Below are 22,174 nucleotides of genomic sequence, written 5' to 3' on the forward strand. Positions count from 1 at the left end.
AGACTCTCAGATATTTGCAAATAGCATGAATTCATCCTGTCCAAGTACCTATCTGATATGGAAGTCTGCACTTTAATGTTTCTTCCAAGTGACCACCTATCCAACCTCTGTCTGTCTAAATGTCAGTAATGGTGTTGCCAATTTTCTTTGACCTCCTATAGCATCTATACACTGTTTCTAGTTTTATCCCTTAGGTGATCACGATAAACCTAATGCATTCTATTTCCTCTGCGTAGAATGCTTTTTTCCACCTTAACAAGATACATTCATACTAATTTATTATTTATTTATTTATTTATTTATTTATTTATTTATTCTGTCTCACTCTGTAGCCCAGTCTGGGGTGCAGTGGTGCTATCTCAACCCACTGCAACCTCCAAACTCCATCTCCTGGGTTCAAGCAATTCTCCTGCCTCAGCCTCCCGAGTAGCTGGGCTTACAGGCCTGTGCTACCATGCCTGGCTAATATTTGTGTTTTTAGTAGAGATGGGGTTTCGTCTTGGTGGCCAGACTGGTCTCCAACTCCTGGCCTCAAGAGATCCACATACCTCAGCCTCCCAAAGTGCTGGGATTACAGGCGTGAGCCACCATGCCTGGCCCATACTAATCTTTTTAAAATAAAATAAAATTTGATCTCTTCCAAAAGAAAAAAAGCAGACTTCAGCCAAAACTATGCCTCAGGAGGAGTCAAGTTGAGATGCCTCTTGCTGCCCCTGCAGACCCTGAACACTGGTACTGCTGCCACCACCAGACTGGATTCTAACCCACCCTACTTCTGTGCATTACCTGCTCCTGACTCAGAGTCCCAGGGAAGGGTCTCTGCTTAGCCAAGTTTGGGCCAGAACCAGCACTGTGGCACCCAGGGTCAGGAAAAGTAAGTGCCTGGCTTTCCAGTGGGAGCCCATTCTACGAAGATTCATACAAACTCTCTACTCCAGAATAGCGTGCTGATGCTAAGTAGGCAAGAATAGAAACCACAAATGTCTACTCCCCATCTATTCTACTTTTCCTTAAAAATTTCACCGGGAGTCAATGTTGATTGCCTTTTCAGTATTTGAAATGATAATATTATTTTTTGCATCAGATTGATTACTAAAGTAACTACATTTATAGATTTCCTAACGTTCAGCCATCCTCCCATTCTTGGAATAAAATTCATTTGGTGGTGTTACTGTATTCTTTTAATATACAGCCGCATTCTATTTGCCAATATTTAGAATTTTTCATGAATAATTTATAAGTGAGATTGGCGTGTATAATCCTTTTTAGGATTTAGTATCTAAATTTTGATTCCATTGTAAATAGTTTGGATGATTTTCTTCCCTCTCTGTTCTCTGGAGCAGTTTAAATACTTGGAGTCTGGGCGTGGTGGTTCATGCGCATCATCCCAGCCTTTTGGGAGGATGAGGCTGGCAGATTGCTTGGACTCAGGAGTTTAAGACTAGTCTGCGCAACATGGCAAAACCTTGTCTCTATAAAAAATACAAAAAAACTAGCTGGGCGTGATGGCGCGTGCCGTAGTCCCAGCTACTCATGGGGCTGAGGTGGGAGGATGGCTTGAGCCCAGGAGGTGGAGGATGCAGTGAGCTGAGATTGCACCACTGCACTCCAGCCTGGGCAACAAAGCCAGACCCTGTCTCAAAAAATAAATAAGATAAATAAATACTTGCAAATATTTGTAAATACTATGTACCAGGAACCCTTCTAGGTATGTTATATACATTGATTCATCTAATATCTGCAACAACTATGTAAGTATCATTATTTCCATCTACACAAGAAAAAAAACACTGACAGGGCGGTTAAGTAACTTGCCCAAGACCACAAAGTTAATCAACATGACATGTTCCTTGAAGATTTGAAAGCATTTACCTGTGAAATTTATCCAGGACTGTTGTTCATTTGAATAAGAAGTTCTTTGGTAATTTTAAAAATAAAATCCTACAACAGTAGTTTTCAAAGTATAGTCCTCAGACCAGCAGCCTTGGCACCACCTGGAAACAGTCCTACTGAATCAGAAACTCTGTGGTGGGTCCCAGCAATTGGCATTTTAACAGCCTAGATGATTCTAATATGTGTTCATGTTTAAGAACCACTGAGCTAGAAATATAATCAGATTACTCAAAAACTTGGGGGAACAGGCTGGAGGCGGTGGCTCACGCATGTAATCCTAGCACTTTGGGAGGCTGAGGAGGGTGGATTGTCTGAGCTCAGGAGTTTGAGACCAGCGTGGGCAACACAGTGAAACCCCGTCTCTACTAAAATACAAAATATTAGCCAAGCTTGGTGGCGGGCGCCTGTAGTCCCAGCTATTCGGCAGGCTGAGGCAAGAGAATCACTTAAACTCGGGAGGCAGAGGTTGCAGTGAGCCGAGACTGCGCCACTGCCCTCCAGCCTGGGCAACAGAGTGAGACTCCCTCTCAAAAAAAGAAAAAAAAAAAAACTCGGGGGAACATGGCTGAACCAAAAACTAAGGGCAGACTGGGCGCGGTGACTCACACCTGTAATCCCAGCACTTTAGGAGGCTAAGGCAAGTGGATTACCAGAGGTGAGGAGTTTGAGACCACCAGCCTAAACAATATGGTGAAACCCCGTTTCTACCAAAAATACAAAAATTAGCTGGGCATGGTGGCATGTGCCTGTAGTCCCAGCTACTCGGGAGGCTAAGACAGGAGAATTGCTTGAACCCAGGAGCTGGAGGTTGCAGTGAGCTGAGATCATGCCACTGCACTCCAGCCTGGGCGACAGAGTGAGACTCTGTCTCAAAAAAATAAAAATAAAAATAAAGTAAGGGCAGTGTCTTTTGCCTTTGTTCACAAAGCTCTTCTTTCTTTTTTTTTTTTTTTTTTTTTTTTTTTTTTTTTTTTTTGAGACGGAGTCTCACGCTGTTGCCCAGGCTGGAGTGCAGTGGCGCGATCTCGGCTCACTGCAAGCTCCGCCTCCCGGGTTCCCGCCATTCTCCTGCCTCAGCCTCCTGAGTAGCTGGGACTACAGGCGCCCGCCACCGCGCCCGGCTAATTTTTTGTATTTTTAGTAGAGACGGGGTTTCACTGTGGTCTCGATCTCCTGACCTTGTGATCCGCCCGCCTCGGCCTCCCAAAGTGCTGGGATTACAGGCTTGAGCCACCGCGCCCGGCCAAAGCTCTTCTTTCTTTGAGGAGCTGCTTCTGTCTCACAGCAATGCAATCATGTGGTTCTGATGGGTTTTCTAAATCAGGACCCTGCTCTGTAGTGGGCACATGGTATTCCAGACGTTCTAATGTCTTATTTATCTGGCTTTAGCGAGTGTTCCAGACAAGGGCATGCATCCCAAGTCAGGGCAATTAGAGTTTTGCCCAGGATTTACATTTGGAGATGGATGAGAAAGTGCTTTGCTTTTTGCATTACAGAGGTGGGACAGATGTTAGCTGAGGAATATTATCTGATAATTCCCCTGCCAGGTGGAAAAAGCCCACCTACAGAGAAGAGAGGAAGTCCAGAACAATGAAAAAAACTAAGCTGAAAGACCTAAGAAGCTCATTTGAGAACCTGTATCTGTCATCCTGAAACCAGTCACACCCTGAATTTACCAGTTACACGAGCCAATAAACTCTTTTATGCTCAGACTATTTTGAGTTTCTGTCATTTCTAACAGAAAGCATGCTGGCTGCTACACTAGAGATAAAGAGTAAATAGAAGATATTAAACTATTTAATAATCATAATATTTGAATTTTCAAATCCATTACTATTGTGTGTGTGTGTGTGTGTGTGTTTTGAGATGGAGTTTCACTCTTGTTGCCCTGGCTGGAGTGCAATGGCACGATCCTGGCTCACTGCAAACTGTGCCTCCTGGGTTCAAGCGATCCTCCTGCCTCAGCCTCCCAAGTAGCTGGGATTACAGGCACGCACCACCATGCCCAGCTAATTTTTTTGTATTTTTAGTAGAGACAGGGTTTTACCATGTTGGCCAGGTTGGTCTCAAACTCCTGACCTCAAGTGATCTGCTCACCTCAGCCTCTCAAAATGCTGGGATTACAGGCGTGAGCCACTATGCCCAGCTGCATTACTATTTTGACGGCACAAAAGTGTTCTATCTAAATTATAATTTCATGTTACGGCCAGTGTTAGCAGCTCTCTTCCCTGTTTGGCTTAACCCATAAGGAAAACCCTGACACATAGGAGGCACTAAATAAATACTTACTGAATAAATGAAATGAAAACCCATGTCGGCCAGGTGCAGTGGCTCATGCCTGTAATTCCAGCACTTTGGGAGGCCGAGGCGGGTGGATCACCTGAGGTCAAGAGTTCGAGACCAGCCTAGCCAATATTGTGAAACTCCATCTCTACTAAAAATACAAAAATTAGCCAGATGTGGTGGTGTGTGTCTGTATTTCCAGCAACTCAGGAGGTGGAGACAGGAGAATTGCTTGAACATCAGAGGCAGAGGTTGCAGTGAGCCAAGATTGCACCACTGCACTCCAGGCTGGGTGACAGAGCGAGACTCTGTCTCAAAAAAAAAGGAAAAAAAAAAAAAAAGAAAGAAAAGAGAAAGAAAGAAAGAACGAACGAACCAAAGAAAGAAAACCCATATGTTAATGAAGATCATGGCAATAAATAAATAAATAGAAAAGAAAACCCAGAAGAAACTTAACATTATTTTAAAGCACTGAGGATTTTATTTCTGCCATTTTGCATGAATTTAGAAAATTTATTCTTTTTGACAAATATGAAGTGTCAGGGATAAGTGTAGTTACAGTAACAGAGTTTGGATTATGGGGTTTTTAAGCCTTCAGCCAGCTCAACAAGAACACCTGTACCAACTGCACACCCCCATGCCTGGGCTTGTCAGGTTGTAGGTGAGCTATGAGTATTCAGCCGGTGCTGCTTATCTCTGACCCAACTTCAACCTCTCAGCTGTCCAAGTGGATTAGTGTATTGTCTTGGCTTCTGGTCAAGGCTGGCTTAGATGTGTATTTCTGAAATGTTTATGGCCAACAAGATTCCTGCCTGAGTGATGCTAAGCACATTACCCTGCTGAGGTATCACCCCTAATGGGATATACATTCCGATGAAAAGTAACCTCTGGGAGAGCCATTCGTTCCACTTGCAGTACCTCAAAGATTCCCTGCACATTGTTGTGGTTTTCTCTGTTTCCAGTATTTTAAAAAATTGACCTTGTTAAGAAAAGAACAGGCTGGGCGCGGTGGCTCACGCCTATAATCCCAGCACTTTGGGAGGCCGAGGCGGGCGGATCACGAGGTCAGGAGATCGAGACCATCCTGGCTAACACAGTGAAACCCCGTCTCTACTAAAAGTACAAAAAAAAAAAAAAAAAAAAAAAAATAGCTGTGCGTGGTGGCCAGCGCCTGTAGTCCCAGCTGCTGAGGCAGAAGAATGGCATGAACTTGGGGGGCAGAGCTTGTAGTGAGCCGAGATCGATCGTGCCACTGCACTCCAGCCCGGGCGACAGAGCAAGACTTTGCCTCAAAAAAAAAAAAAAAAAAAGAGAAAAGAAAGAAAGAAAGGAAAGAAAGGTTTCCTGGAAGATCTATTACTTTTTTTTTCTAAAGCAAATTCATTTAACTGTCAGATACAAGTATCTTTTGGCTACTGGAGTCTGAAAAGTATACACCTTAACACACAAATCCTTTGAAAAAATTCATAAAACTGCAACTTTTATCTTTTTTTTTTTAACAAGTTCACCTGCTGTCAAAAGCAACTTTTATCTATTCCAGTTGTAGGTTGCTCATCTCTTCTGGACATTCCTAGAACAGAAAAGAATACATCTCTGATGTTTTAAATCAATAATCCATTTTTGAAGAGTTTAGAGGAATTGATACTGTCACTAAGTATCACCTTAAATAGCCTACTTTTGTTGTTCTGTTCCCTTTGGGTAATTCCCTTGAATATCCTAAGGATCTGATGCTAAGTGGATTTGATTAAGGAACTAAAAGGATTCCAACTATTTAGCAATGTGAAACCTATCCAATATTCTTCTAGAATTTTCGCTGGATATCACAACTGTAATAGTTTATATAGTAGATCCTCACTATTTGCAGAGTTGGCCCTGCTTCCTTTTGTTTCAGAACAAAAGACAATTCTGTGAATTTGTTTCTGCCGATTAGATTTTTGAGCTTTGGGAGGAGACCATTTCACCTTGCTTTAAGTGGTTGAGAAACAAACAGTTAAATTGTTTATTATGAAAATATACAAGTTCCAATTGCCAAAATAAAGTGTCAAAGCAGTCAGTGATGGAGCTGATACATACCTGGGAGGTTTTGGCATGCCCTAAAGATGCTGTTTGCTTTCCCTATGCATTTACCAAATGAGATGTGTATCTTTTGAATAGTGTAGCACATCCATTTGAATGTGAAAAGCTTTTGGAATGTAAACTAAGACACAAAAAGGACACCTCTTCCTACAGAGTATTTTACATAGGTATGTACTATTACAAAAGATAAATTAGCTCTGCCTTTATCTATTTATTTATTTATTTTGAGATGGAGTTCTCCTGCCTCAGCCTTCTGAGTACCTGGGATTACAGGCACCCACCACCACGAACGGCTAATTTTTGTATTTTTGGTAGAGATGGGGTTTCACCACGTTGGCCAGGTAGGTCTCAAACTGCCGATCCCAGGTAATCCGCCTGCCTCGGCTTCTCCAAGTGCTGGGATTACAGGCGCGAGCCCCCGCGCCCGGCCGATTATTATTATTATTATTATAGAGACAGAGTTTCACTCCGATACCCAGGCTGGAGTGCAGGGGCACAATCTTGGCTCGCTGCAACCTCCACCTCCCGGTTCAAGCGATTCTCGTGCCTCAGCCTCCAAAGTAGCCAGGATTACAGGTAATCCCAGCACTTTGGGAGGCGACCTCCGCTCACTAGAACCTCCATCTCCCGGGTTCAAGCGATTCTCCTACCTCAGTGTCCTGAGTAGCTGGAACTACAGGTGTGCACCACCACGCTCGGCTAAATTTATTTGAATTTATTTATTTATTATTTTTAGTAGAGATGAGGCCTTGCTATGTTGCTCAGGCTGCTCTCCAACTCCTGAGCTCAAGCAGTCCTCCAGCGTCAGCCTCCCAAAGTGCTGGGATTACAGGCCAAAAAGCATTATATTAGTTACCTTTAAATGCAGATATCCAGGCTGAGCGTGGTGGCTCATGCCTGTAATCCCAGCACTTTGGGAGACCGAGGCGGGTGGATCACCTGAGGTTAGAAGTTCAAGGCCAGTCTGGCCAACATGGTGAAACTCCGTCTCTACTAAAAATACAAAAATTAGACAGGCGTGGTAGCAGGCACCTGTAGCCCCAGCTACTTGGGAGGCTGAGGCACGATAATCACTTAAAACCGGGAGGCAGAGGTTGCAGGGAGATTGCAGGATCAGCACCACTGTAGTCCAGCCTGGGCGACAGAGCAAAACCCCGTCTCAAAAAAAAAAAAAAAAAAATTTCAGACATCCAGTGTCTCCACTGCTTTGATCCTGTATATCAGCTGCCAAGCTGAGTTTAGGAGTTTTAAACTATATAACACCAATTTTTTTGTTTGTTTTATTGTTGTTGTTGTTTTGTTTTGTTTGAGATGGAGTTTTGCTCTTGTTGCCCAGGCTGGAGTGCAATGGCGCAATCTTGGCTCACTGCAACCTCCACCTCCCAGGTTCAAGCAATTCTGCTTCACCTCCCCAGTAGCTGGGATTACAGGCATGTGCCACCACACCCAGCTAATTTTGTATTTTTAGTAGAGACGGGGTTTCTCCATGTTGGTCAGGCTGGTTTCAAACTCGCGACCTCAGGTGATCCGCCCACTTTGGCCTCTTGAAGTGTTGAGATTACAGGCGTGAGCTACCACGCCCAGCCATAAACACCAATTGTTAAGACTTATTAGGTGTTACTGAATCAATCTGTTCTCTCAAATCATTGAATCTAATTTTTTGAGGGGGTTGGGGGTTGGTCAGACACCTGTCTCTGTTCAGTTCTATCTTGTTTTGTGACATTGACATCAACCCCCTTTAAACTCTTTATCCTCTCTGATGTGTTCCATTCTGAAACATTCCAAAGCATCTAGTTTGGCCAAGCAACATTCTATAAGCAGAATGTAAAGCTCACCTTTAGGCAATGACTAAAACCTCTGAAGTTGATCCAAAACCCTTTTCCTCTGCCCTAATTGTACAGTCCTCATTCTTTTCTTCCTTGGCGTCTGACTCCCTCACCTCCACACTTTCTCCTAATACCTGCCTCGGGGCACTTACTCTGACCATTTTGGTCACATGTCTCTGGGATGGTGCTGTCTTGGGTGGTATGGATCCACACACAGTAGCTGTAGTTGCTGGTGAAGGAATCTGTGGTCCCAAGCTGACACGAGGACCATTGCCTGCTGCATGCCCAGGGGTGATCCAGAGGGTGCTCACCTTCTGCTCTGGGTGCTGTTTAGGGTTTTAAGGTCATTACCTGCCTCCAGCTGTTTCTAATTAACCTTTTCAGACTCTCTGTGAATGACTAACTCAGGCCTTACCTTTTTAAAAAGCCCCCCAAAATTACCGTTAATAATGAAACTAACAAACATAGCTTTTTTTTTTTTTAGAGTCTCACTCTGTCACCCAGGCTGGAGTGCAGTGGCGTGATCTTGGCTCAGTGCAACCTCTGCCTCCTGGGTTCAAGCGATTCTCCTGCCTCAGCCTCCCTAGTAGCTGGGACTACAGGCACCCACCATGATGCCCGGCTAATTTTCATATTTTCAGTAGGGACGGGATTTCACCATGTTGGCCAGCATGGGCTGTATCTCTTGAACTGGTGATCTGCCCGCCTCGGCCTCCCAAAGTGCTGGGATTACAGACGTGAGCCACCGAGCCTAGATTTCTTTAAAATACCTTTTATTGACCAGGTGCGGTGGCTCACGTCTGTAATCTCAACACTTTGGGAGGCCGAGGCGGGCAGATCACCTGAGGTCAGGAGTTTGAGACCAGCCTGACCAACATGGAGAAACTCCGTCTCTTCTAAAAATACAAAATTAGCCAGGAGTGCTGGTACATGCCTATAATCCCAGCTACTGAGGAGGGTGGGGCAGGAGACTCGCTTGAATCTGGGAGGTGAAGGTTGTGATGAGCCCAAATCCTGAGGTTGCTCCATCTCAAAAACAAAACAAAACAAAACAAAACAAAACAACAACAACAACAAAAAAAAAAAAAAACCTTACAGTTGGAGGACAGGTGGATCACCTGAGGTCAGGAGTTTGAGACCAGCCTGGCCAAAATAGTGAAACCCCGTCTCTAGTAAAACTACAAAAAAAAAAAAAAAAAAAAAGGGGCATGTGAGCCTGTAATCCCAGCTACTTGGGAGGCTGAAGCAGGAGAATTGCTTGAACCCAGGAGGCGGAGGTTGCAGTGAGCTGAGATCATGCCACTGCACTCCAGCCCGGGCTACAGAGCAAGACTCTGTCCCACCTACCACCCCACCTCACCCTCCTCCTCCACACACACACACACACACATACACAAAGCTTACAGTTGGGCATGGTGGCTAATGCCTGTAATTCCAGCACTTTGGGAGACTGAGGTGGGAGGAGGCCCAGGGGTTCAAGACCAGCCTGGGCAACATAGAGAGACCTGCCCCCCATCTCTACAAAAAATAAAAGCAACTTAGCTGGGCATGATGGTGCACACCTGTGTGATCCCAGGTACTTGGGAGGCTGAGTTGGGAGGTTACTTGAGTTCAGGAGGTCAAGGCTGCAGTGAGTCATGATCACCACTACACTCCAGCCTGAGCGACAGAGCAAAACCCTATCTCTTAAAAAAAAGAAAATTTGCAATCTCTGTATGTTTTCAATTATTTTCCACCACATTTTTTCCTTTTCTTTCCATTAGTTATCATTAGTTTATTATAAGAGATATAGAAAGTATTGCCGGGCGCGGTGGCTCACGCCTGTAATCCCAGCACTTTGGGAGGCCGAGGCGGGCGGATCACAAGGTCAGGAGATCGAGACCACGGTGAAACCCCGTCTCTACTAAAAATACAAAAAAAATTAGCCGGGCGCGGTTGTGGGCGCCTGTAGTCCCAGCTACTCAGGAGGCTGAGGCAGGAGAATGGCGTGAACCCGGGAGGCGGAGCTTGCAGTGAGCCGAGATCGCGCCACTGCACTCCAGCCTGGGCGACAGAGGGAGACTCCGTCTCAAAAAAAAAAAAAAAAAAAAAAAGAGAGATATAGAAAGTATTTACATGATGAAAGATTTCAGAACTTCAGTGGAATAGGCAGCTTCACATTGATGCCATTTCAGTAGTGACTTATTTCAGTCTACATGTTTTCCAAGAATGTCACCATCTCGGCCAGGTATGGTGGCTCACACCTGTAATCCCAGCACTTTGGGAGGACGAGGCAGGTGGGTCATGAGATCAGGAGATCAAGACCATCCTGGCTAACACGGTGAAACCCCATCTCTACTAAAAATACAAAAAATTAGCCAGGCGTGGTGGTAGGCGCCTGTAGTCCCAGCTACTCAGGAGGCTGAGGCAGGAGAATGGCGTGAACCCGGGAGGTGGAGCTTGCAGTGAGCCGAGATAGCGCCACTGCACTCCAGCCCGGGCGACAGAGCGAGACTCCACCTCAAAAAAAAAAAAAAAAAAAAAGAATGTCACCATCTCTAAATAAGAAATAATCCGGCTGGGCACAGTGGCTCACGCCTGTAATCCTAGTACTTCGGGAGGCTGAGGCAGGCGAATCACCTGAGGTCAGGAATTCAAGACCAGCCTGGCCAACAAACATGGTGAAACCTTGTCTCTACTAAAAATACAAAAACAATTAACTGGGCGTGGTGGCAGGTGCCTGTAATCCCAGCTACTCGTGAGGCTGAGGCAGGAGAATCGCTTGAAACCGGGAGACGGAAGTGGCAGTGAGTCGAGATCGCGCCACTGCGCTCCAGCCTGGGTGACAGAGCGAGATTGCCTCAAAAAAAAAAAAAAAAAAAAAAAAAAAAGCCTTGTCACCTACACCTACTTTGATGCCTCCATATTCTGGGAAAAGAACTTTATCTTCAACTTTCATGCTAACTGGTTGAATCTCTCCCCTTTCCTTTAGAACCCGGTCCAATAGCGACTACTGTTGCTTGCAGTACCTTTCCTTGAGATTTCTCTGGAAGCATGATGCCTCCATTGGTTACAGTTTCGGCAGTACTCCTTTCAACCAATACTCGGTCAGAGTGGAAGAAACTTTCTAAAGGTTTGTCCCGCCGTGACTCCCTGCGCCGCAGCCTCGTACTCTGCTCTCGTGCAGCGCCGCAAGGAGAGACCCCTTTCCTTTTTTTGTATAAACTCAAGGGATACAAGTGACGTTTTGCTACATGGGTATATTGTCTGGCCTTTTAATATAACCGTCACCTGAATAGTGTAACTTATACCCATTAAGTAACTTCTCATCCTTCCTGCCTCTCCCACCCTCCCAGTCTTCCAACTTTCCAACTCAAGGGATACAAGTGAGGTTTTGCTACATGGATATATTTTCTGGACTTTTAATGTAACCATCACCCGAATAGTGTCACTTGTACCCATTAAGTAACTTCTCATCATTCCTCCCCCTCCCATCCTCACAGTCTTCCAACTCTCCCATGTGTAGTATCCCACACTCTATGTCCATGTATACACATTATTTAGCCGCCACTTACTTGTTTTGTTTTTTTGTTTTTTGTTTTTGAGATGGAGTCTCGCTCTGTAGCCCAGGCTGGAGTGCAGTGGCATGATCTCGGCTCACTGCAACCTCCGCTTCCCAGGTTCAAACGATTCTTCTGCCTCAGCCTCCAGAGTAGCTGGGATTAGCTCCCACTTATAAGTGAGAAGTGGCTAGTTGTCTGGGACATATACCCTGGGGTTCATCGTCTTCCACTAGGAAAGTTTAGGACACAGACACACACAAGGAGTTTAGGAGCAGAGGTTTAGTAGGCAGAAGGGAAGAGAAAGAGAAACAGCTCTCTCTATGTAGGGAGAGGGATATCTGAGAGGAAAGGGCCCTGATATTTATTTATTTATTTATCTATTTTTTTATTTAGAGATGGAGTCTTGTCTTGTTCTGTTGCCCAGGCTGGAGTGCAGTGGCGCCATCTCAGCTCAATGCAACCTCCAGCTCCTGGGTTCAAGCTATTCTTCTGCCTTAGCCTCCCGAGTAGCTGGGACTACAGGCGCCCACCACCATGCTCAGCTAATTTTTGTATAGAGACAGGGGTTTCACCCCCCATTTAATAGAGACGGGGGTTTCACCATATTGGCCAGGCTGGTCTCGAACTCCTGACCTTGTGATCTGCCCACCTCGGCTTCCCAAAGTGCTGGGATTACAGGCGTGAGCCACCACGCCCAGCCTATTTATACACTTTTTAAATAAATTGTTTGTGGTTTTCTGTTGAGTCCTTTGTAAATTCTGGATATTAGTCCCCTGTTGGAGTCACAGCTTGCAAATGTTTTCTCCCAATCCGCAGGTTATCTGTTCACTCTTTTGATACCAGGTACTTATAAAACGTCAATTGCATAAAGATAATGAAAAGTTTTTAAGTTTTAATAACCAAATGTGAAAGAAAGGGATTTTTTTTCTTTCCTATGTAACACCCTCCACCCCCAAATTTTTAACATAAGGCCCCAGAATTTATGCCATCAAAGGCAAACAATTTTAGCAAGAGAAAGTTTTGTTTTCTGCTTGTAGATGCTGCAGATAAACCTGAATGTTCAGGCCTGACGTCCTTCCAGAATGGAACCAGGGGCCACTGTGTCAAGGACCCTTATTGTGTGGTGTATGTCAACAGGTTGGAGCCTGGGGTTTATAAGGGAGAAGAAATGGGTAAAAACTGGGAAAAGAAAACAGACCAGGGAGAGTGTCTCTCTCATGGTATACTGTGACCACTCATGACGTACCTGTGAGCACTAAAGGCAACCCAATGGCAAAAGAAATGTTTTACATAGTATAAGTGTTTTCAGGTTCAACCAGCAAAAAGATTGGTTGCTTTCCAGTAGAGAATTGTTATTACACTCTTTCACAGGCTGTGAAGCACCCACCCATAACAATAGTGGGCTTGGAACTGAAGGATAAATGGAGATCCCACATACCATATGTCAAAATATTTAAAAGTTACCAGTTAAGCCAACAAACTGTTAAATAAAATATGTCTGTCAGGCCAGATGCCGTGGCTCATGCCTGTAATCCCAGCAATTTGGGAGGCCGAGGAGGGTGGATCTCCTGAGGTCAGGAGTTTGAGACCAGCCTGACCAACATGGAGAAACCCTGTCTCTACTAAAAATACAAAATTAGCTGGGCATGGTGGCGCATGTCTGTAATCCCAGCTACTTGAGAGGCTGAGGCAGGAGAATCTCTTGAACCTGGGAGATGGAAGTTGCAGTGAGCCGAGATCACGCCATTGCACTTCAGCCTGGGCAACAAAAGCGAAACTCTGTCTCAAAAAAAAAAAAAAGAAAAAGAAAAAGAACAGGCACAGTGGCTCATACCTGTAATCCCAGCAATTTGGGAGGCCAAGGTAGACTGATCACCTGAAGTCAGGAGTTTGAGACCAGCCAGACCAATATGATGAAACCCTACCTCTACTAAAAATAGAAAAATTAGCCAGGCAAGATGTCATGCACCTGTAATCCCAGCTACTCAGGAGGCGGAGGCAGGAGAATTGCTTGAACCCGGGAGGCGGAAGTTGCAGTGAGCCAAGATTGCGCCATTGTACTCCAGCCTGGGCCACAAGAGTGAAACTCAGTCTCTCTCTCTCTATATATATGTTTATGACATATATATATATATGTCTGTCTTCTCGCCTTAACGGTTATACCTCCCAAGTACTTGGGAGGTCAGAATTCTGCATCTTAATGTGACAGTGTTGGAGAGCTGGACCCTGGCCCCAATGCCTCAGCTCACTGCTGGCTCTTTTTTCTCCCCACCACTGGATTTGTCAGGCACTATGAAGGGCCTTGCATACACACAGGTGCACTCAAGTCCACATGCCTAACTGCTCCCAAGAGAAACCCAGTTGTGCTTTGGCCACACCTTGGGCCTAGAGTGGGCACACCTGCTGTGCAGTCTGCTCTGGCAGAAGGAATCCAGGGGACAAGGCACAAAAGCCATAGGAATGGAATCAGTGCTGGAGTATTTTCTAAAACAGAATGTTCTGTGATGAAGGAAATTTTTTTTCTCCTTAAAAAAAACAATTAGGCTGAGCTTGGTGGCTCACGCCTGTAATCCCAGCACTTTGGGAGGCCAAGGTGAGCAGATCATTTGAGGTCTGGAGTTCAAGACCAGCCTGACCAACATGGTGAAACCCTGTCTCTACTAAAAATACAAAAATTAGCTAGGCATGGTGGCACACGCCTGTAGTCCCAGCTATTTGGGAGGCTGAGGCAGGAGAATCGCTTGAACCTGGAAGGTGGAGGTTGCAGTGAGCTGAGATCATGCCACTGCATTCCAGCCTGGCGACAGAGCAAGACTCTGTCTCAAAAAAAAAAAAAAAAGGCTGGGCACAGTGGCTCACACCTGTAATCCCAGCTTTTTGGGAGGCCAAGGTGGGCAGATCATGAGGTCAGGAGATTGAGACCATCCTGGCTAACATGGTGAAACCCCATCTCTACTAAAAATACAAAAAAATTAGCTGGGTATGGTGGCGGGCACCTGTAGCTCCAGCTACTTGGGAGACTGAGGCAGGAGAATGGCGTGAACCCAGGAGGCGGAGCTTGCCGAGATCACGCCACCACACTCCAGCCTGGGCCACAGAGTGAGACTTCATCTCAAAAAAAAATTTTGTTTTGTTTTGTTTTATTTTGTTTTAAGAAGGGGTCTTACTATGTTGACTAAGCTAATCTTGAACTGGCCTCAAGCAATCCTCCCTCCTTGGACCCCCAAAGTGCTCCAATACAGGTGTAAGCCACCATGTCCAACCTTTTAAATTTTTTAGGCTTTACCTCTTAATACTTCAGTTACTATTTCCTAAAGATAAGGGCATTCTCTTACATAACCAGAAAGTCAGGAAATGATCATTGATACAATATTATTATTGATAAGATGTTGTGGGAAGTCAGGGACCCTGAATGGAGGGACCAGCTGAAGCCACTGGCAGAATAACATAAATTGCGAAGATTTCATGGACACTTATCACTTCCCCAATCAATACCCTTGTGATTTCCTATGTCTGTCTTTACTTTAATCTCTTAATCCTATCATCTTCATAAGCTGAGGAGGATGTATGTCACCTCAGGACCCTGTGATGATTGCGTTAACTGCACAAATTGTTTGTAGAGCATGTGTGTTTGAACAATATGAAATCTGGGCACCTTGAAAAAAGAACAGGATAACAGCAATGTTCAGAGAACAAGGGAGCTAACCTTAAACTATGACTGCCGGTGAGCCGGGCGGAAAAGAGCCATATTTCTCTTCTTTCAAAAGCAAATAGGAGAAATATCACTGAATTATTTTTCTCAGCAAGGAACATCTCTGAGAAAGAGAATGGCCCCTGAGGGTAGGCCTCTGAAATGGCCTCTTTGGGGGTGGCTGTCATTTATGGTCGAAGCCAAAGGGATGAAATAAGCCCCGGGTCTCCTGTAGTGCTCCCAGGCTTATTAGGATGAGGAAATTTCCGCCTAATAAATTTTGGTCAGACAGGTTGTCTGCTCTCAAACCCTGTCTCCTGATAAGATGTTATCAATGACAATGTGTGCCCAAAACTTCATTAGCAATTTTTATTTCGCCCTGTCCTGTGGTCCTGTGATCTCGCCCTGCCTCCATTTGCTTTGTGGTATTTTATTACCTTGTGAAGCATGTGATCTCTGTGACCCACACCCTATTTGTGCCCTCCCTTCCCTTTTGAAAATCACTAATAAACACTTGCTGGTTTTATGGCTCAGGGGCATCACGGAACCTGCCAACATGTGATGTCTCCCCTGGATACCCAGCTTTAAAATTTCTCTCTCTTGTATTCTTTCCCTTTATTTCTCAGACCAGCCAACACTTAGGGAAATCGAAAAGAACCCACATTGAATATCGGGGGTGGGGTTTCCCCCGATAATAATAGATCTTATTCAGATCTTTCCAGTTGTCCAAATAATGTTCTTTACGGCAAAAAAAATCCTGCATCATGTATTGTGTTCAGTGAATATGTCTCTTTAGTTGTCTTTAATTGGAAACAATCAATTTCTTTTTTTTCTTTCGTGACATTAATTTTTTTTTTTTTTGAGACGGAGTCTCACTCTGTCACCCAGGCTGGAGTGCAGTGGCCAGATCTTAGCTCACTGCAAGCTCCACCTCCCCGGTTTACGCCATTCTCCTGCCTCAGCCTCCTGAGTAGCTGGGACTACAGGCACCTGCCACTGCGCCCAGCTAGTTGTTTTTTTTTTTTGTATTTTTTAGTAGAAACAGGGTTTCACCATGTTAGCCAGGATGGTCTCGATCTCCTGACCTCGTGATCCGCCTGTCTCGGCCTCCCAAAGTGCTGGGATTACAGGCTTGAGCCACCACGCCCGGCCATGACATTAATTTTTTAAATAGATATGGGGTCTTGCTATGTTGCCCAGGCTGGTCTCCAACTCCTGGCCTTAAACAGTTCTCCCACCTTAGCTTCCCAAAGTGCTGGGATTACAGGCATAAGCCGCTACACCTGGCTGACATTAATATTTTTGAAAAATACTGGTCATTTATTTTGTAGAGTGTCCTTCAAGTTTGGGTTTGGCTGAAGCCTTATGACTAAATTCAGAGGAGGTATTTTTGGCAGAAACTTCACAGAATTCTCAGTGCATTATATCCAGTAAGCACATGACGTCAATTTCTTCTCATCTGGTGATTTCTAACTTTGATCTCAGGATAAGGATGTGTTTGCCAGTTTTCTCCACTGTAAGATAATTCTATTTTTCTCTCTATAAGTAAGACTCTATAGGGAGCCACATGTTTCAGATGCCAGGCCTGAGTTCTTCATCTTCGTGGTAGGAATAATAGTGTATATGAGGCTTTTCAGGCCATGACTTCAGCTCACATTCTCATCTGCCCTAACCCCACCTTTACCTGTGTTCTCTGCCTGGCTGGTGCTTCCCCAGCCTCTCCATCCTCAGATTCACCCGCTTTCCCAGCTCCCTGGGCGAAGTTGATTTGCACGAACTATTGGAGACCTATAGTGCTTTGCCCTTACTGCTAACCAAGCCGTTCCTGGGCACTGGTGATTTGTGTTTGTGTAAATATAGTTTTTCCTTGGCATTCCTGGGGGATTGGTTCTAGGAGCCCCGTAGATACCAAAATCCAAGGCTGCTGAAGTCCCTGATACAAAATGGTGACATATTTATAACCTATCCATATCCTCCCATATACTTTAAATCACCTCTGGATTACATATAATACCTAATACAATGTAAATACTATACAAATGGTTGTAATGCTGTATTGTTTACAGAATAATAAGAAAGAAATCTGTACATGTTCAAAACAGATGAATATTGTTTTCTTTCTTTTTTTTTTTTTTTTTTGAAACAGAATCTGGCTCTGTCGGGCTGGAGTGCAGTAACATGATCTCAGCTCACTGCAGCCTCAACCTACCAGGCTCAAGGGATTCACCTCAGCCTCCCAGTAGCTGAGTAGCTGGAGCTACAGGCATGCACCACCATTCCTAGCTAATTATTGTATTTTTTGTAGACATGGGCTTTTGCCACGTTGCCCAGGCTGGTCTTGAACTCCTGGGCTCAAGTCATCCACCCATCTCAGCCTCCCAAAATGCTGAGATTACAGCTGTGAGCCACCATGCCAAAGCATTTTCTAAATATTGTCAATCCGTAGTTGGTTGAATTCACAAATGCTGAACTCACAGAGAGGAAGGGCCAACTGTAGTTATGTAATGATCAGTGGACTGCAAACTTCTTGGGGATAGAATTGGGTTTTATTTAGTTTTGCATCTTGGAATATGTTAAATTGTTACTGTTTTCATTTTGTGTTGTGTTTGTTTGTTTGTTTGTTTTTTGAGACAGGGTCTTACTCTGTCACCCTCGCTAGAATCCAGTGGTGCAGTCATAGCTCACTGCAGCCTCAGACCCCTGGGCTCAAGGGATCCTTGCTTCTCAGCCTCCCCTGTACCTGGGACTACAGGCGTGCACCACCACATTTGGCTAATTTTTGTTTATTTTGTAGAGACAGGGTTTCGCCATGTTGCCCAGGTTGGTCTGGAGCTCAGGCGATCCGTCCACCCATTTCTGCTTCCCAAAGGGCTGAGATTATAGATGTGAGCCACAGTGTCTGGCCTTTTTGTTTCGTGTTTGTTTGTTTGGATTTTCTGGATGAATGAGTACCTAGGTAAGGAGACACCAGCTTATTGCTGGCAGCCCTGAGGAGCCCATCATGGCAACGCCCCCTAAGTGGTGGGCAGTGGAGGCCACGAGGGAGAGAGTGCTGCGCCACAAGACTTTCATCAGTGACATGCTGCAGCAGGACTTGCGAAAGGTGCTGGACCATCAAGACAAGATACATGAACAGCTGGCCAAATACCTTCAACTGAGAAACGTCATTGAGCGACTCCAGGAAGCTAAGCACTCGGAGTTATATATGCAGGTAGATTTGGCTGTAACTTCTTCACTGACACGGTGGTCCCAGATACTTCATGCATCTATGTGGCCCTGGGATATGTTTTTTTCCTGGAGTTGACACTGGCAGAAGCTCTCAAGTTCATTGATCGTAAGAGCTCTCTCCTCACAGAGCTCAGCAACAGCCTCACCAAGGACTCCATGACTATGAAAGCCCATATCCACATGTTGCTAGAGGGACTTAGAGAACTACAAGGCCTGCAGAATTTCCCAGAGAAGCCTCACCATTGACTTCTTCCCCCCATCCTCAGACATTAAAGAGCCTGAATGCCAAAATAAATAAATAAATAAATAAATAAGAAGAGACACCAGTGAAAATGATTTGCTTGGGTTTCAATGCTTATATCAGATCACAGTCTCTAGCCTTACGGAATAATGCAACGTAAAAGGAACCCTACTGAAAGATAACAATAAAGATGTAAATCATCTCTTGATTCTAAATCAAACAGTTTACATCTGGAAGAGATCCGATATTCAAATCTGCTATTTCATAATAGAAATGGAGGTGCAGTGCCAGGCGCGGTGGCTCACGCCTGTAATCCCAGCACTTCGGGAGGCCGAGGCAGGCGGATCATGAGGTCAGGAGATCGAGACCATCCTGGCTAACACGGTGAAACCCCATCTCTACTAAAAATACAAAAAATTAGCCAGGCCTGGTGGCAGGCGCCTGTAGTCCCAGCTACTCGGGAGGCTGAGGCAGGAGAATGGCGTGAACACAGGAGGCGGTGCTTGCAGTGAGCAGAGATTGTGCCACTGCACTCCAGCCTGGGTGACAGAGTGAGACTCTGTCTCAAAAACAAAAACAAAAACAAAAACAAAAAAGAAAAGAAATGGAGGCGTAGTGAGAGTGAAGAGTAAAGGATCCCCAAGATGAAGCAGAGCTGGGACCACACCTCAAACTTTGTGTCCAAGGCATCTTCACAGGGCTAAATTCTTTTCAGTTTTGATCCAGCCCTTTACAAACCCAAAATAGGATGGACAAATTTCATGACCAGGAAAGATTTTCAGAGATCCCAAATTAAGGTAGTTTTACCCATTTTTTTGTATTGAGGTAAAATGCACAGAAATAAAATGAACCATTAACCATTTTTAAGTGTACAATTTAGTGGCATTTGCTGCACTAGTTTGTTGTTTCTTGTTCTCATATTAAAAATATAAAAATTTCACACATGAAATTCCATTAGACCCCATCCCACTTAAGTTCTAGATAAAGAGTTATTTTCAGAAGGAAGGTGGGTGAAAGTTTATGTGGAGAAAGAATGTAATCAGTCCTCTCCTCTCTCATCCCACACAAGACTCTTGGGAAGGGGAGATGCTGAGTTAACCCTTTAGCGAACACTTGCCAAAAACAGTAACTCTTTCTTCAAGTGCACTATTTTATTGGAGAAGTTTTTTGTTTTGTTTTGTTTTGTTTTCTGTTAGGCTGTAAGGGAGAAAAACAAAACAAAACAAAACAAAACCTTTCCTCGTTGGTTTAGTAAGTGAGGCCTGCAAATTAAACTCACAAAAGACATTAACAGTAGCAAAGGTATATGTTACTTCTCTTTGTTTTCTGTTGCTTAGAGCAGAATATTGGAAACTGGATAACATATAGACAAAAAATATTTTTTGTTTTTCTTTTTGAGATGGAGTCTCATTTTGTTGCCCAGGCTGGAGTGCAGTGGCACGATCTTGGCTCACTGCAACCTCCGCCTCCCGGGTTCAAGTGATTCTCCTGCCTCAGCCTCCTGAGCAGCTGGAACTACAGGTGTGTGCCACCATGCCCAGCTAATTTTTGTATTTTTAGTAGAGACGGGGTTTCGCCATGTTGGCCAGGCTGGTCTCGAATTCCTGACCTCATGATCAGGGTGATCCACCTACCTCGGGCTCCCAAAGTGCTGTGGTAACAGCCGTGAGCCACCACGCTCGGCTGACAAAAAAGTTATAAAAGCTGAGAAGTCCAAGGTCAGAGGGCTGCACTTGGTGAGGGCCTTCTTGCTGATGGAGACTCTCTACAGTGTGACAAGGCAGTGTAGGACATTGCATGGTGATGGGGCTAGGTATGCTAGGTCAGATCTTTCTTCCTCTTCTTATAAAGCCACCAGTCCCACACTATCCCATTAATTCATTATTCACCTCTTAAAAGCCTCCCCTCCCCGGTAACATTATCACATTGAAAATTAAATTTCTTTTCTTTTTAAAAATTTTTTTGAGATGGAGTCTCCCTCTGTCATCTGGGCTGGAGTGCAGTGGCGCAGTCTTGGCTCACTGCAACCTCTGCCTCCCAGGTTCAAGAGATTCTCCTGCCTTGGCCTCCAGAGTAACTGGGATTATAGGTGTGCACCATCATGCCCAGCTAATTTTTGTATTTTTACTAGAGATTGGGTTTCACCATGTTGGCCAGGTTGGTATTGAACTCCTGACCTCAGGTGATCCACCTGCCTCAGCCTCCCAAAGTGCTGGGTTTACAGGCATCAGCCACCACACTCAGCCTGAAAATTAAATTTCAACATGAGTTTTGGATGGGATAAATATTCAAATCATAGCATTTATTAATGTTAATATTTTTATGTGCACAGGGACTTTACAGAAATAAAGTGCAAATCCAGAGAGGTAGTTAGACCTAAGGGCTTATATACCATTTTATTTTATGTTATTTGTTTTGAGACATAGTCTTGCTCTGTCAACCCAGGCTGGAGTGCAATGGCGTGATCTTGGCTCACTGCAAGCTCCGCCTCCCAAGTTCACACCATTCTCCTGCCTCAGCCTCCCATGTAGCTGGGACTACAGGCGCCTACCACCATGCCTGGCTAATTTTTTGTATTTTTAGTAGAGATGGGGTTTCACCGTGTTAGCCAGGATGGTCTCGATCTCCTGACCTCATGAACCGCCCACCTCTGCCTCCCAAAATGCTGGGATTACACGCGTGAGCCACCGTGCCGGCTATATACCATTTTAATGAAAAGCAATAAGTGGTAGAGAAGTGACCAGACAGAGGAAAAAGGGTTTGGGCTTCTAAAAGTGGTAAATGGCAGGAAGGTGACCAGGAAATGTATAGCAGATAAGTGTTGCTTAGTAAGCCTTGTTATGCAAATAAGAGTCATTTTCCCCTCTCTGATATGGAAAAAGAAAACACCTTTACAAGGAGGCTTTTATGCCCTGCTTATAGGCAGAAAGTGGGAGGACATGGAGTTCTTCTTTCATGTGCTGCTTCCTAATTGCCATCAGCTCAAACTCATCTTTATGCGGAAGTGGCATATTTAGGGGTGGCAGATTCTGATCTCCTTCAATGCCTTGAGGATTTTGTCTTGGGTCTAAAAACAGCAAGGGGCGAAAAGCCTGGCAGCTTTGATGAGAGTTTTAGTTGACTCATCATCCAACTGAAAAGAGTGGGGGTGGTGACTATTTAGGAACCCTGTGTAGGTGGAAGTGGTTGGTTTGTCGTTGTGTCTGACTCTTGCTCAGGCTTCACAGTCGGTGACTACCTCTCACTTGAGGCCCGCCCCCAGATCCCCAGCCCACCAGGATTTCCCTTCAGTGGCGCTTGCTTTGAAGCCTACTTCTTTGGCTCCAAGCACAAAACCCAGGGATTTTTAGTGGGTTGTGGTTTTCTTTTCTTTTCTTTCTCTTTCTTTCTCCTT

At 44.8% G+C, this 22,174-nt stretch overlaps 2 pseudogenes; one reads left to right on the forward strand and one right to left on the reverse strand.

Annotated features, from left to right (window-relative positions):
• Nucleotides 1–10,264: 10,264 nt before the first annotated feature.
• On the reverse strand, nt 10,265–11,585 carry LOC135971143 (uncharacterized; annotated as a pseudogene).
• Nucleotides 11,586–18,283: 6,698 nt separating this feature from the next.
• LOC102122923 (protein UXT pseudogene) lies at nt 18,284–18,869 on the forward strand (annotated as a pseudogene).
• The last annotated feature ends 3,305 nt before the right edge of the window (nt 18,870–22,174 follow it).

Source organism: Macaca fascicularis, chromosome 6, assembly GCF_037993035.2.
Source record: "Macaca fascicularis isolate 582-1 chromosome 6, T2T-MFA8v1.1".
Lineage (NCBI taxonomy): Eukaryota > Metazoa > Chordata > Mammalia > Primates > Cercopithecidae > Macaca > Macaca fascicularis.